This window comes from Acinonyx jubatus, chromosome B1 (genome assembly GCF_027475565.1).
Source record: "Acinonyx jubatus isolate Ajub_Pintada_27869175 chromosome B1, VMU_Ajub_asm_v1.0, whole genome shotgun sequence".
NCBI classification, from domain to species: domain Eukaryota; kingdom Metazoa; phylum Chordata; class Mammalia; order Carnivora; family Felidae; genus Acinonyx; species Acinonyx jubatus.
The window spans coordinates 144,520,840-144,537,037 of NC_069382.1; the positions used below are offsets into that span (position 1 = coordinate 144,520,840).

The window sequence follows — 16,198 nt, forward strand, 5'->3', positions numbered from 1 at the left end:
TAGGATATAATATCAATTAATTAATGATCATGAAGTGTTTAAATGCTGACTGAATGTGTGTTCACCCTTGTGATGGTTCAACGTGAAATTCAATGACTCTATAGCCTATGTATTAGTGGTTAGAGATCAAGTTCCATAGACTATTGGTTATTCACTCAAACTGTTCTTCAACTTTAATTTGTACAAGTTCTATTAATAAAGCTGCTTTTATGAGAAGAATTACACTGTAGCACATTTGCATTAATTAAACCTATCTAATTTGGTCACAGTGTGGCTCAAAATTCATTAAACCCCAATAAAATTGTGCTTTTTAAGTCATGGGACTCTGTTTCCCATGTTTAAGATGAGTTGTCTCAAACGTAGACATTTTAGAAGAATTTGTGACACTAGCTTCAAATTACTTCTCCACACCTGTTTATGCCAGCATTTATCTAAAATAATTTTTATTGGCAAGTCAGGTTTTTCTTTACCTTTGCAACAACATGTTTCTTTGTCAACAACTCCTATCACTCAGTGGATAGTAAACAAACTAAATTTTAATAGTATCAGAAGGAATATAAAAGTTGGAAGGTAGGACCCCCAGAAAATGGTTTGCCTCCAAATCAACTATAAATTTGTTTAGATTATCTACACTGTTTCTCTCTTCTATAGATCTTATCACTAAATATTCATGCAATGAAATGTTGCCTTTAATTAGTATTCACCGAGCTAGAGACTTAACCTGCAAGGGCAGAAGGAGTGAAAGTGCTGAGGGTACATAAAACCTTGGAATCAAACTCTCTCCCAAATTCTTGTGAGAACTTGAAAGACATTAACACTTCCGAACCTTAATTTTCTCACCTCTAAAATGAACCTAATAATAACTTACTCTCAAAATTATGAGGATTCAATAAGCTTTCTGTAGACTGAATGTGCCTCCCACCCCCAATTTGTGTATTAAACCCTAACTCCCAATGTTAGGAGTGGGGCCTTTGGAGGTGGGTCTTTGGGAGCTGATTGGGTCATGAGGATGAGCCCTGATGAGTGGGATTGGTGCCCTTGTAAAGAGACATCAGAGAGCTCCCTTGCCCCTTCCACCATGTGAGGACACAGTGAAAAGCTGAAGAGGTGGTTGTCTATGAACCAGACACCAAACCTGCCAGCACTTTCTTCTTGGACTGCTTATCTTCCAGAACTGTGAGGAACAAATCTTTGTTGTCCACAAGCCATCCAGTCTATGGTGTTCTATTTTAGCAGCGTGAACAGACTAATACAGAAATTGGTATCAAGAAGTGGGTGCTGCTGAAACAAATACCTAAAAACACGGACATAGCTGTGGACCTGAATCAAGGGACAGAGGCTGAAAGAGTTTTGAGATGCATGTTGGAAACACTGAACACTGCCTTGAATGAACATTAAGAACAATTCTGGTGAGAGCTCACAAAGGAGAGAGGAAAGCAGTGGAGAAAGCCTCCATCTTCTTAGAGAGTAACAAGGCAATCCTGAACAGAATGTTGACACAAATTCTGATGAAGTCTTAGATAGAAATCAGATGTATGTATATTGTATAAGATCACTAGACGAAAGGTGATCTTGTAATAAACTGGCAAAGATCTTGGCTGACTTACGTTTGTGCCTTAGTGTTTTGTGGAAGGTAGAACTTGTGAATGATGACATTGTAGAATTGACTGAAGAAATTTCTAAGCAAAATGTTGAGGGAGCAAGCTGGTTCCTCCTGACTAATTATAGTGAAATATGAGAAGAGAGAAATGATTTTAAAATAGAATTGTTAGGCAAAAGACAGCAGAACTGAAAGATTTGGAAAATTCTCAGCCTATCTATATTGTAAAAATATGAGAAAGCTGGTCCAAAGAGAATGGTAAGGGTAAGGCCAAGTAACCACTTGATAAGGAGATTAGCATGGATCTGCCAATCTCAATAGTGGTTAGGAACTATTGTCCAAAACAAAGAGAAGAATGACATGAAGGCAATTCAAAGATCACCAGATTTGTCACTCCCACCACAGACCCAGAGTACAAGGGCCCCAGGGCACAGAGTGGCTTCACAGGAGGGACCACCAGTGCCCATGGGACCTCAGTGCACCCTTCTTGGGCCACATCACATCACAGGCTCCACTCTCAGTTTCTTGGCCACCCTTGTCAGCATAGCTCTGATGGGCCCTGGTGCAGCATGGGCTGCTCCTGGTAGAACCATGGGAGCATGACTGCCTCCACCTAGATTTCAAAGGGCAGGACTTTCTGGCAGAGCAGCAAGCTTGAGATTTCAGCCCAGACAGCAGTGGGGCCCAGGCAGAGAACCATCAGAGGGGCAAGCCATCTAAAATGTTTGGGGGCCCCAAAGCTGTGGGGGCAGGACTGCTGCCTCAGTGTGTCCAGAAGGCAGGATGCCCCCCCTCCAACTCCATTGTGTCTGGAAAGTAGGACCTGCACTCCACTGAGCCTGAACATTGAGCTAGAGGATTATTCTCCAGCCTTAGGATCTCATTGAGTTTGCCTTGTAATTTAGACTTAATTGAGACCTGTTAATACTTTCTCCTTTCCTATAGGAATGGTAATGTGGAATGGTAATGTCTGTCCTAGGCCTGTCCCACCATACTGTTTTGGAAGTACATAACATGATGGTTTCACAGGTTCACAGCTAGAGAGCAATTTGCCTCAGGGTGAATTGTACTTTGAGTCTCACTCCCATCTGATTTAGATGGGATTTTAGACTACAAAGTTGATGCTGGAACAAGATAAGACTCTGGGCTATTGGGATTGAATAAATGTGCTTTCCATGTGAGAAGAACATGAATTTGGGTGGGGGGTAGAGGTGGAATGCCATGAGTTGAGTATTTGTGTCCCCCTAAAATTGACATGTTAAATCCTAACTTCCAACATGATGGTATAAGGAGGTGGGGCCTTCAGGGATGATTAGGTCATGATTAGGTCATGAGGACTTTACAAATGGGACTAGTGCCCTTATCAAAAGACCCCACAAAGCTCTCTGCTCTTTCCTCCCTCCCTGCAACTTGGAAGAGGGCTCTTGACAGAAACCAACCACACTGGCACACTGACCTCAGACTTCGAACCTCCAGAACTATGAAAGATAAATTTTGTGGATTATAAGACACCCAGTCTCTGGTACTTTGCTATAGCAGTGCGAGCCAACTAAGACACAGCAAATAGGGTAACGCTCTCCAGAGTGTGTGGCACATGAAAGATATTCACTAAATATTAGCTTCTCTTTCCATGGTAAGCTTCTTTTAATTTTTAGAGCTTTAAGATTTGGGATTTTCTAAAGTTTGATGTGAACACTTTTATAGCAATTTTATTATTGTATCTTGATCCTAGACGTCAAGGGAGGACAGTGAGTCAGGCGAGGCACTTGGGATGCAACACTGAGGGAGGCACTTCCTCTGAGGGGGGTGCATGTGCAGGCACTAGTTCTGGTCCTAATCCTAGATTACTTATCTTAGTTCTTGAAAATTCTATGTTTTTTTTCTCCCATAATGCTTGCGGTTCAGTTAAATTATATGGCCACTATGACTGTTCAAAGTCCTCAGAGTGTTTGTATTTTGATAGAGAAAAAAGAAAATACGGAACACATATTAGATATCTATTGCTGCATTAAAAAATTGCTCTAGTAGTGACTTAAATGACAAACAGTTGTAATCTCACATAGTTTCAGAGACAGCGGCTTAGCTGGGTACATCTAGCTCACGGTACCTCACTGGGATGCGGTCAAGGTGTGAGCTGGGTCTGCAGTCATTTGAAGCCTTGACAGGGATGGAGGGCCTGCTTCCAAATTCACCCCCATGGCTGTTAGCAGGAGGCTTCAGTTGCTCAATAGCCAGGCCTCTCCATAGGGCTGCTCATGGCATGATAGCTGACTCTCTTCAAGTGAATGATCCAAGAGAGAGAGAAACCAAGACAGAAGCTACAGTGTCTTTTATAACCTAATCTCTGAAGTGACCTACCATCACTGCTGTCATATTCAGTTGGTCACACAGACCAACCCTCATACAAAGCGGGAAGGAATTACACAGGAGTGTAAATTCCAGGAGGCAGAGATTGAAGCAGGCCAATTTGGAGGCCAGCTACCTCTAAGTGTTTTTAGGATGCTTTGTTGATGTCAGTTTCAGTTCTGGCTCTGTCAGTTAAGAGCCATGTGAATTTGGGGAACTTGTGTATCTCCTCCAAACCTCACTTGTCTCATCTATAGAATGAGAATAGCAATTATACAGCCTCATCTCACACAGTCAGATGGGTGGAGCTCCAAGCACACAAGGAAAGAGGAGAAACAAGACAAAAGAACAACAGCATCACAACAGTGATGCCATCTGGAGGTAAAAGATAGTTGCTGACTATAGAAGACCAATGGGAAAGTATTTCATCTGTGAAATTTCTAGAATAAGAAAGCCAGGAATTTCAACATGACCAAAGGTTTATACAAGGTGCAGCAATGATGGAATCAGCAGCAGACAACATAATCGGGTTGTATGTAGGAGAAAAGAAAAAGTGGCCATTAATCAACTTCTCTAGACAGCAACACGGGCCCCTGTTTACAAATTCAGATCTGGATGATGGCTTAAAAGTCAAAAGCATCAAATATGAGTAATATGCCACTGTAATTCCAAGGATTCTGATACGCTGTAGCTAGCATTGGTGGGATAGTGGTGAGCATAGCTGCCTTCCAATAAGCTATAGTACTATTGTGTACTAGTCCCTCCTTCTTACTGTGCTTAGGGTCACCTGGCAATATTGTTTGTTATAGTGTAGTTTCTGGGTCAGTAGATTTTCAGTGGGTAAAGCTTCCACATATCTAACAAATGCTCAAGTGATGTCACTGCTACTGGTCTGCAAACCAAATTTTGAGGAGTCAGGATTTACCTAGAAATATTAGGAATAATTAATTGGGGCATCACTGCAGGGGCTGGAAGCCAAGAGCCACCTGGGAATCTCTACTCAAAGTTTCACAATCATTTGTCTTCATCTTGGCTGCCAGCTACCCCACAGCTAGTAAGCTAGAGAAACAAGTCCCTGTAGATTAGAATAACTAATTCTTCAATCTTTACAAAACAGATTTAGAAGAGTAGGAAAAAATTAGAAGACTAATCCTATATAAATAAAATCTGGTTTCAGAATAAAATGCTCACTCGTACAGGGTAAATAGCTCCTTCAAGGCTAAATGGTTCCCTAAATTGAACTTCCTTTTTTTAATCTCCCATGTCCCTCCCGTCCTTGAAACTGCTTTGCCGCAAGGAGTATTTGATTTCTTAGTAGTGCATCACATTTTATGATTCTTGATTCAATCTGAAGTTAAGCTAAATGTTTAAAAGTGTCATAAATATTTAAATTAGAACCTCAAATTTTGTGTGTACACAGAAGTAAAGTATTCAGGTTGTTCACAGTGATTGATCCTGAGTAGATGTGAAGATTATAGGGAATTTAAATTTCTTTTTTCATATGTTTATATGTATCCCAAATTCTCTATAAGTAGCGTCTGCTATTGTCACACAAACAAGTGTATAAGTACTATATGCATACGCAAGTAATTTCTCTGGTGAAGCCATATAGCCATCATCAGATTTTGTTGTCTCCTGAGATCCAGAAATTAAGCAATATTAGCTGGCTTCTACTATGCTTTAGACACAATATTAGAAATGGGATACACACACACACACACACACACACAGTGCCTGTTCTTGAAGAACTTACAGTTCAGTCAGCGCTATAAGCATCATAGGATGCGGGGAAAACATGGAAAGATGCTTACATCAGTCAAGGCCACTTAAGGAAGTCTTGCAGAACAAATCAGAGTTTGCCAAACAGATAAGCAAGGAGAGGACATCCCAGCTAAGGGAAGAGCATGAAAGACACCTTCACTGCCTAATTTTTCAGTCAGTCTGATTTTAAAGCACATTACCCTCATTAACTGGTTAGTCCATGTCAAATCTAGGAGGGTTATTTCTGTGAACAGTAAATTTGGTTGATTAGGTCTTGATGTTAATGAGAACCTCATGTTAATTTGATGGCTTGCCAAAAGAATGTGCTAAGAGAAAGTAGAGTGAAGAACCCTAAAAGACTTTAATCCTAAACCCTATAAGGGCATTTACAAGAGACAAGTCATTCCAGAAATTTATTCAATAGCTAGTCCTAGGGATTTATTCTCCACTGTTCCTGAGAGCCAGGTTTTTGAGGGTGTCTTCAGGAAAGTCACTTTTTCCTTCAGTCTTCTCCTCCACAAGCACACATAGCACACACAGGCACATACTCTCTCCATCATCACCAACACCAGCCAACATACACATATAATACTTCACTTCATAGAAACCAACAGAAAGAAAATAAACAAGTCAACATAAGTCAGTTCCACTTCTGAAGGGAATAGACCAACTCAAAATTATGCTCCATGAATATTGGTAGAGCCTCTCTGGTTATCCCTTCCTTTATTCATTTATCCAACAAACCCCTATCAGTACCAGAGATTCAAATCTGACTGAGACATGGTATTCACCCTCGAGAAGTTGCAAACTAAAGACCACGCACAGTGCAATAAGTGTGTGATAGATGGATGGAGATGGAGAGGGTGTGAGGAGCACGGGCATAGTGCATGGTCTTCCTGGGAGGGAGTGGCCCTGGAAAGTTGTCCGGTTCTCTGGGAAACTGCGGAGGACTAAAAATTGCTCTGTATGGCTGGAGCAAAGGGTGAATATGAAGGAGTGGCAGACAATAAAGCTGATAATATAGAAAGAAATGGGGTCACAAAAGGCCTTATACACTAAATGAAAGAATCTGAACTTGATCCTTGAAAGCTGTGGGGAGCTATTGAAGGATTTTAAGCAAGGAAATGGCATGATTAAAAAGATCAATACCATACCAGTGTGTGGAGAGCGGATTGAAGGAAGGCCACACTGGGGACAGGAAATGCAGTTAGAGGACTATTGAAGGATCTAGAGGCATTTAATGAGTTCAAATTAGGGTAGTTGTGCAAATAAAGGGGAAGGGAAGAAATAATGAATAATATCTTCACAAAAAAGTGAGTCACCAAGGATACTGACCCCAACTCCAGGTTCTGCGGTATTTAGTGTGGGGACAAAAATCACAGGGAGAACACTAATGTCAGAGAAGCTTTTAGTTAGAGTGAGAAGGTGAAAGGGAAGTTCATGGAGAAGACTGAAAATGTAAGCCTGGATTTACATCTGGATTGGTGATAGGCCATGAGTTCTGGAGGCCACCAGTGGAAAATTCTGGAAGGTCACAGGGAGTGGGGGGGAAGGTTGATGGAGCAGGTTAAGAGAGATACAGGGCAGTTTGAAAATAAGCATTCACATAAAGATGGCTTATCTTGAAGTCTTGAATAGAAATGTGGGCTTGATGTGGTCGATCTCAGATGCTGGAAGGATGTGGTATATCTGTGTTAGCCAAACTTATTTGACCACGAAACATTTTTAAAACCATAATGTATTTCTGGAACATCAAAAGCAGTTCATGAAACATGAGGAGCTCTTTGATCAACGTAGGTTTTAAATGGTCTCAAGGATAAATTAGTTACTGCAAAAAATTATCAAAAATCTTTTCTGTTGTTTTAGTGCCTAATAGAAAACAAACTAGAGGAATCAGATAATTTTTGTTTGCTTGTTTTAGTAAGAACAGAAAAGAAAACCTCAAGAAATGATAGAGATAGAGGTCTGGCCCTACACAGGGACCCCTCTACCATATGCTCAGAAGTTTCCCTGATTCTCTATCCTGATTGCCTATAGGTAATTTCTCCCCACAGGGTCCCAGCCCCCTTCTCTGGTTGGTATCAGCCTTTTAGTTTCCTCAAAGGAATCTAAAGCTGGAAAGACAGGTTTGAATTTAAAATGAGTGGACTTCTTGAAGTTTTGTACCTAAAGCTAGTGGGGACATGCAATCTCTAGGAGGAAGGATGTTTTTCTAACAAACGTGAACCAATTTTTCTCCCAAATTTCATTCAGACTTCTCCTTTAAGTAACCATAGCATAATTAAATATCTTGAAATTCAGATTCTGAGAAAACATAAAAATACTCTTTTAATCCTAATTTTTTTTTTTGTCATGAAAGCAAGGTCAATGGTATATTGCATATTCTTTCCAAGGACATTGAAAGCTGTCATCATACTTTATCCAAGCTTTTTAAAAATTATTATTATTATTCTCTAATGAAGTATTGTGGTAAAACAGATGAAAATAATGTGTCTGAATATGACCTTGGTGATTTACTCCCTAATATGTTTACAGTATGTTTACAGTAATCTAATCCTTTGCCTCAATTGGCTGAAATTTCAGTATAAGAGAGAATCTGTGCTTTCTGGAACCATTGCTCCAGTGTCAGAAAATCTTCCTCTACCTTCCCCTTCTTTTTTCTGAGCACGCTTTCACTTCTTTGCCTTAACTTGTGGTTCTTCATTTAGGACCCTATGTTCCCAGTAGCCTCCACATCAGCAGTCAGGGTTAAGATCTCCTTGTGCCCCATTGTCACTTCCAAACTATTCTTCCCCACTCTCTGCTTAAAAGATAATAATAAACCTACTCTCAAGGAATGGTGAACACAAAGTTCAGAAGGGTGGTTGTCTTGGAGTGAGGTCAGCAGGTGAGCTCCAGACTTCTACTCAATACCCCAACTTTGATGTTACCTGTAGTGATTCCCTGGTGCTTCATGACCAAGCGAACACTCCTCCACAAACGCATTCTAACCTTCCAGAAAGGAACCAGATTTTATTGAGGTGGGCAAATAAGAAGCCCAAGGAACCGCCTAGAAATTTCATTTTCCCTCAGACCTTATACAAACCATCATGTTTTCCTGCTACATTTACTTCCTATAGATACCTTGAAATTATCTGCTTTCTTCTATGTCCACGCCTCCACTAATGCAACTACCATCACCTCTAGCCCCATCACATGCAATATTTGCCTAGTTGGTCTCTCCACAATCAAATCTAGAGCCCCTGCCCAATCTACTCTCCAACCAGAGACTATTTCTTTCCAAAACACTTATCTGATCATGCCACTATTTAAAGACCTTTCCATGGCTTCTAAAAGTTTTTAGAATAAAACCCAAAATCTTTGTCGAGGCCTTGCATTATCCTATGTCTATAACACCTCTATCCTATGGGCTCCAGTCATACTGGTCTTTTTTTATGGTCCTGGACATGCTACATGCCTATTCACCATGGTTGCTACACTGACTACTATCTCTGTATGAAATTCAAGAATATTTTTCCCACTCAGTCTATCTCCCCCAGATCCCAAACCCCAAACCTCAGTTCATCCATGCTTACACCATGATTTTCACTTCATCAACCTCTACTTTTTATTCAAGTCTCAGATTCAACTGATTCCTCAGGAAATCTTTGAGGTCCGTAGGTAGATGAGGTTCACTTCTTATATGTTCCAAAGTATGCTTTTTTTTCCCCCAGAAGTACATAATTATATTAATTACTGTCTCCTCTAATAGACTGTAATTTCCACGGGAACAGGAATCATGCTTAATTTTGCTTAGCTTAGCCCTTGGGACATAGCAGGTTTTCAATCAAAATGTATTGTATAGGATAGTATCTTAATTAGCTTTTGCTTCATAACAAACAACCAAATAAATCTTAAGAGGCCTGCAACATACACATCTTTTTTCTCACATTCATGGATCTGCAGGTTGATTCCAGTTCATACTCTAGGGTCTGCAGGTAATCTAGTCGAGGCTCAGTTGAGTGGCTCTGCCTTAGGCTATAGTTCAACTATGCTTGACTTTAGGCTAAATACTGCATTCAAGTCAGCTTTGTATGTTTTCCTCAAGACGTGATCTCATAGCAAAGGCAGAAGCACAAGATCCAAGCCAAACCACACAAACACATTTACGGCCTCTACTCATATCAGGTCCACTAGCATTCCTTGGCCCAAACAAGTGATATAGTCAAACCCAACATTGATGGAGCAGAGAAATATATTCCATCCAAAAGTAGGGGAGGAAGGGAGTGACTATTTGCTGGGCAATAATTCAAACTATAATATATGGATATAAAACTTACTGTAATTCAATTTAGAAAGTGTTAGATGATATAAATGACATGTTAATAATGGCCTGTGTAACTCAGGAGAGATAAAAAGCCAGGGCATCACAGAAGAAAAAGGTTTTGGGGTGCCTGGGTGGCTAAGTCTGTTAAGCGTCTGACTTTGGCCCAGGTCATGATCGCACAGTTCATGAGTTCGAGCCCTGCATCGGGTTCTGGGCTGACAGCCTGGAGCCTGGAGCCTGCTTTAGATTCTGCCTCCCTCTCTCTTTCTGCCCCTCCCCCACTTGTCCTCTGTCTCTCCCTCAAAAATAAACAAACATTAAAAAAAACTTAAGAAAAAAGTTTTTATGAAAGAAGTTTCATTTAAAGTAGGCTGTGAACACTGAAAAGATTTAAACGTGTAAAGACAGAGCTACCTAGACATCTCAAGTGGGTGAAACATTGAAAGTAAAGGTCTAGAGAGAGGAATGTGTGGAACATATTTAAATAGTTGGATGGCTAGAACACAGAGTACCTGTAGGACAGTAAAAAGAGAAAGCTAATAGAGATTTAATTGGCAGTGGTTATAGTCAGTAATGGTGTTCAAACAGTGAAGTAACGTGTTCAGGGCTCGGCTTTGGAACTATCAATTTGTAGCAATGAATGGGACATACTAAGGGCAAAAATTGAATGGAGGAAAATCCATTAGCAAATTCTTTGGATGTTTGTGAATGCATGACAATTGTTTGATCCAGAAAAGTATCATATCAGTAAGAACTTAGCAATTAGCTGGCTGTGGAGAGTCAAAAAAGAAAAAAAAATCAAAGATGATTGGCATTTTTTAACTTAATAGACCTGGAAAAGGGTAGTATAATCATCTGAAATAAAAATACACAAGAGGAAATATTTAGAAAAGATGATTCACTAGTTTTAGATATGTTTTCCTTGATACCTCAGCATGAATACCCAGATAAAAATATCTGACAGGTGTGGAGCTTAAAAGTGAGACTAAAGGCTGGGGCACCTGGGTGGCTGAGTTGGTTAAGTGTCAGACTCTTGATTTCAGCTCAGGTCATGATCTCACGGTTCGAGAGTTTGAGCCACATGTCACGATCTGTGCTGACAGCATGGAGCCTGTTTGGTATTCTTCCTCTCCCTCTCTCTCTCTGTCCCTCTCCCACTTGCACTCTCAAAATAAATAAAAAACTTAAAAAAAAAAAGTGAGACTAAGACTGAAGTATTCACTCATCCATTCAAGAACTGTTTATTACTATCATCTTTTCAGGGGTTGTGACCATCTTGTTGACATTGTATGTCTAGTATCAATCAGATTCCTGGTTTAATGCAGGCTCCTGGAACCTACTTATTGAATGAATGCTAGGCCAAGGACCTACAATGGTGAAGAAGGTATGGACCAGTCTCTCAGTAAGTTCACAGTCTAGATTTGGGAGCTATCAGAGTAAAAGTTATGACTGACACTATGAGAAGAAATAAAATTGCCTAGAATCCTTTACCCAACCCTAACTGCCCAAAAGCAAACTCTTAGTAAATATTAACATGCAGGGGTAGAGGAGGAGAAGGTAAAAGCTGGAGCCACACAGTGAGTAATTACAGAAAAGAAGAAAACCAAAATAACCAAGTCTCACAGAAGCTAAGATAAGAGAAAATTGCCTTAATGTCATAGCATTGAAGACTAACAGAATTTCCAATAGGATGAAAAATAGAAACATGTTATTTGACTTGGCCACAGTGGGTCCATGATGTCTTTGATATATTGAACAGTTGGGGTAGAAACCAGATAGCAAAAACTTCAGCAAACAGTAAGTGCTATATGAGGTAAGTGCAGTCTAAACTTTTTTTTTTTTTTTAACTCAGGAGGTTCTTAATTATTGAATTAAGATAACTCATAACCAAGCATGAATGACTAATGTCCTTCTTTGGTTGTCCCCTGTTCAGTTATTCCACAACCTATGCCAGGTAAATCCTTACCTCTAGTCATGTTACTTTCTTTGTCAAAAAACTTCCATTGGTCATTACCTCTTGAACTAATCCCTAGATAAGTTCTTTTGCTCTAGTCCAAGTGCCAAATCTCTATTTAAGGCATTTTCATCCAGGTCCTTTCCTTATAAATGTATTCTACACTCCAAGCATTTTGAACAATATTCTCCACTCCTTTAATTAAAACACACACACACACACACACACACACAATTTTCTCACCTATGTGACTGCTCACATATATCTGTCTACTTATATCACCTTGTTCTTACAATCTTGCCTTCCCCCAAGGCAACTGATCCATGAAGCCTTTGTTAGCCTCCTAAAGCAATTGTCTTTTTCTCTTTTCTCTTTTCTGAAAGATTAAAATACAAAAATAATGAAGAAACAAGGGAAAATAAGTATAGACATAATAGAGGTTTTTAAAATAATAAACAGATAACTTGAACAATTCTATTAAAAATTGAATAATTTAGATTAATATTATACCAATGTAATTTTAAACGTGGTTGAGGAGGATGTTGCCTAATAGATTTTAGGATGCTAATATATCCTTGATTCCAGAATTAGTTTGTGACTGTATAATAAGAGAAAATTATTACAACCATTTCACTTATGAACATAGATGCCAAAATTCATAATAGCATATTAGTCTACTAACTTCAATAGTGTATTTGAAAATAACAATCAGGTAAAGTTTAACCCAGGATTGAAAAAAAATTATTGAATAACAGAAAAGTCTACCAATTATTCACCAAATCAGTGAATGCAAACTGGACAATCATGTGATTTCTCCAATGATACAGAACAATATTTGACATTATTAATTAAAAACTAAACTAAAGGAAAATATCTCCTGAGACTAAGACTAGAAACTTGGAACTTTCTCTTTTTTTAATTTATTTATTTTGAGACAGAGAGAACATGGGAGGGGCAGAGAGAGAAGGAAAGGGAGGATCCCAGCAGGTTCCCCACGGTCAGCACAAAGCCTCATACAGGGCTCGAACTCACAAACTATGATATCATGACCTGAGCCAAAACCAAGAGACAAAATGAATAACCAGGTAATTCATCCAGGTACCCCAAAACTTGGAACTTTCTTAGTTTCCTAAGGCCTGACCACCAAAATTCTATACCAATATTAGCAACCATTAGAGCAATTTTATTTATTTGTTTGTTTCTTTGTTTATTTACTTATTTCTTTGAGAAAGAGACAGCAAGCGGGGGAGGGGGCAGAGGAAGAGAAAGAGACAGTCTTGAGTAGGCTCCACACTCAGTGGGGAGCCTAATGTGGGGCTCAATCTCATGACCGTGAGATCATGACCTGAGCCGAAATCAAGAGTCAGATGCTTAACCAACTGAGACACCCAGGTGCCCCAATAGCAATTTAAATAAATCAGCAAATTCTATTGAATCGATTTGTAAAATCAAAAGCTTTCTTCCCCACCAGCAATTACCAACTACAAAATAAAGATCCATTCATAATAGTAGTGTGAACTGGAATTAATCTTACAAGGAATGTACAAGAACTTTATGGAATAGATACTACATGTTCATGGTTGGGTGACTCTACATCTATAATTTCAAGGTCATCTCAACCATAATTCCAGTCAGATTTTTTTACTACTTTTCTGGGATTTTCAAATTTTCTCACTTGCGTCACATTTATATGTATATTTGTCTTATTCACTCTACTAAACCCTAAGTCATCTGAGGATAGTAATGTCTCTTCCATTTTCAAAAATTGCTCAGAGCACCTAATAACACCAAGCCTTGTATGAGAGATGCTTTACAGAACTATATGTTGAAGAAGAGGAGGAAAAATATTTTGAAGGTACATTTTCCATTTTTCATGATTTGTCCTAGAAAGAGTTCTTAAAATAGGTTCATAAAGTAGCACTTCAAGGTTGAATGGCTTCTCAGTTTCATTTCTTTTCCTATAGTTTTTAATGTTATCACTGACTATATCCTAAACTGGCTAAAGTGCTAGTAAAAGTTTGGCATATTGCAGCACCTGGGTGGCTCTGTTGGTTAAAGCGTCTGGCTCTTGATTTCAGCTCAGGTCATGATCTCATGCTTCTGAGCTTGAGCCCCACTTAGGCTCCATGCTGATGGCATGGAGCCTGCTTAGGACTCTCTCTCTCTCTCTCTCTCTCTCTCTCTCTGCCCCTCTTTCACTCACACTCTTTCTCTCCCAAAATAAATAAATAAACTTAAAGAAAAAGTCAGGGATATTGATATCTGTATATCACCAAATTTTAAAAGAGTTTTCACCAAAACTTTCATATTGATTTCTGGTCCAGTGTCCCTTTGGGTTCCCAGACACTAGCTGTTTTCTTATAATAGAAAATTTTGGGAAATTACTATATATTATATCATTTTAAAAAATTAGATATATTTCTGTTCCTTCTCCTTTTCACAAAAAACCCACACACATATATTTTGTTTCTACATTACTTATCAGTGTCTCTTTAAATTGCATATGAATCAGTCAATGCATCTATCAAATTACTAGCTTGTATAATGTCCAAATATTTCTTCAATAGAAATAGAATCAGAATAGTCACCAAAATTTTCAATGGTACAAAGGTTATATCTATTCTATGAAAATTTTAAATTGTCAGGAGATTTATGAGCCCATAGACTCATAAATATTGGAACATGAAATTGATCTGAAAAATTAGATGAGGACAAAGAGAAGGTAAGTGACTTTTCTACAGTCACAAAGAAGGTGGTGAAAGAAAATACAGCAGACAACCAATCAATCTATCACCTCATTGACTGCCCATATTTGTCTATTTTTATCACTATGCCATTATTCACAGTAAATATGAGCAAATTCATATAGAACAGCTAGACCTGCATAGAATTGTGAGATCAGTAATGTTTTCCTTTCTTTCATAAAGTTTTCTTGAGTGAAATATCAGTTCCTCACTTTCTGGATATTTTTACCTTGGAACCATTGCTTACCTTTGTGAGCTTGTTACCTTACGTGTACATTGGAAATAATGCCTATTCATAAAGCTTTTGGAAAGATTACATGATAAAGGCAAATCCTTGCTTAGTGATCTAACCATACAGGCTGATGAAAAGCATTTTTGCTTTCTTCTTCAATTTAAAACAATACAGTTTCCTAGCCTCTAACATCCTACATCTAACAAAACAGGAAAAATATCTCTTGACCTGCTTACTCTTTGACAAAACTAATTAACACCATTTTCCAAAAATCTAAGTTATTTTATTCTAAAATAAAAATTATGTTTGTATAACAGAAACTGTTGATGGGTCATTTATATAAACTCCTTCTCATTTTAAAAATAATTATGTATATCCTAAAATTTGACACACTGACTTTGTTGCAAATCTCCTGCATTCAAAAAGAAAGGTATAGTAGATAGAACTCTAGAACCTTGCCTGTAACTCTGGCTCTGCCATTATTTAATCATGTCATTTAGGGTGAATCACTTAATCATCCTGACTCTCCTCCTCTGCAAACTCAAGGAGTTGAATGAGATGATTTCTGAGAAATTTCAGATTTCAGAAAAGTCTGTTTCTCAGTGCTTTTACAGATGCTCAACCTTCCTGAGATTTTCTCCTTCCCCTGTCTACTTTAAACTTACACAAAACCACCATGAACCTTATCACTTCTCAGAGATTTGCTCTTGAAAACTGGACACATAGCTTAAAAATTAACAAGGGAACATGAAATCATAAGAGTTATGGTTACACAAATGCTCATATGTATGTAGAAAAATATTAGTCTCATCTCATCTGGATTGTTAGAATTCCACGGTAGTTTCCCTTGAAATATGTGTTAGGGAAATATAAAAAAAATTAAAGGGTAAAAGTACTTACCTTTTACATTTAGTGAATGGAAAAGGCCCAGCCACTTATTTAAGTTGAAAGTAAACATAAGTACAGCACTACATCTCCAACTTTCAAAACTTGACCAATTATAGATAATAAGATGCTTAAGTTTTTAAAAATTCCCCAGAGTGCTGCTCTCTGAAGCCATGTTTACCTACTACTAACCAACCACAGTTATCTAGAGAGAAAACTTTTCATTAATTTCATTCATTTACACACTACCTCATCTGTTCAAAAGCAATTTAAAAAAATTGAATCCCTTTGCTGTACACTGGATTCCAACTCTTTTTACCTACTCAAGGAAATTGTTGCTGCAACTCTTCCCTAACCCACATAACTCTGT

The 16,198-nt window shown here is 38.5% G+C and overlaps 1 long non-coding RNA gene across 1 annotated transcript in view; it reads right to left on the reverse strand.

Annotated features, from left to right (window-relative positions):
• LOC128314533 (uncharacterized) overlaps positions 1-16,198 on the reverse strand; it is an 85,755-nt gene that overhangs the window by 54,393 nt on the left and 15,164 nt on the right. The window contains exon 4 of the long non-coding RNA XR_008296279.1: positions 12,211-12,343. This is a non-coding gene — a long non-coding RNA (uncharacterized LOC128314533). The remainder of the gene's footprint in view (positions 1-12,210; positions 12,344-16,198) is intronic.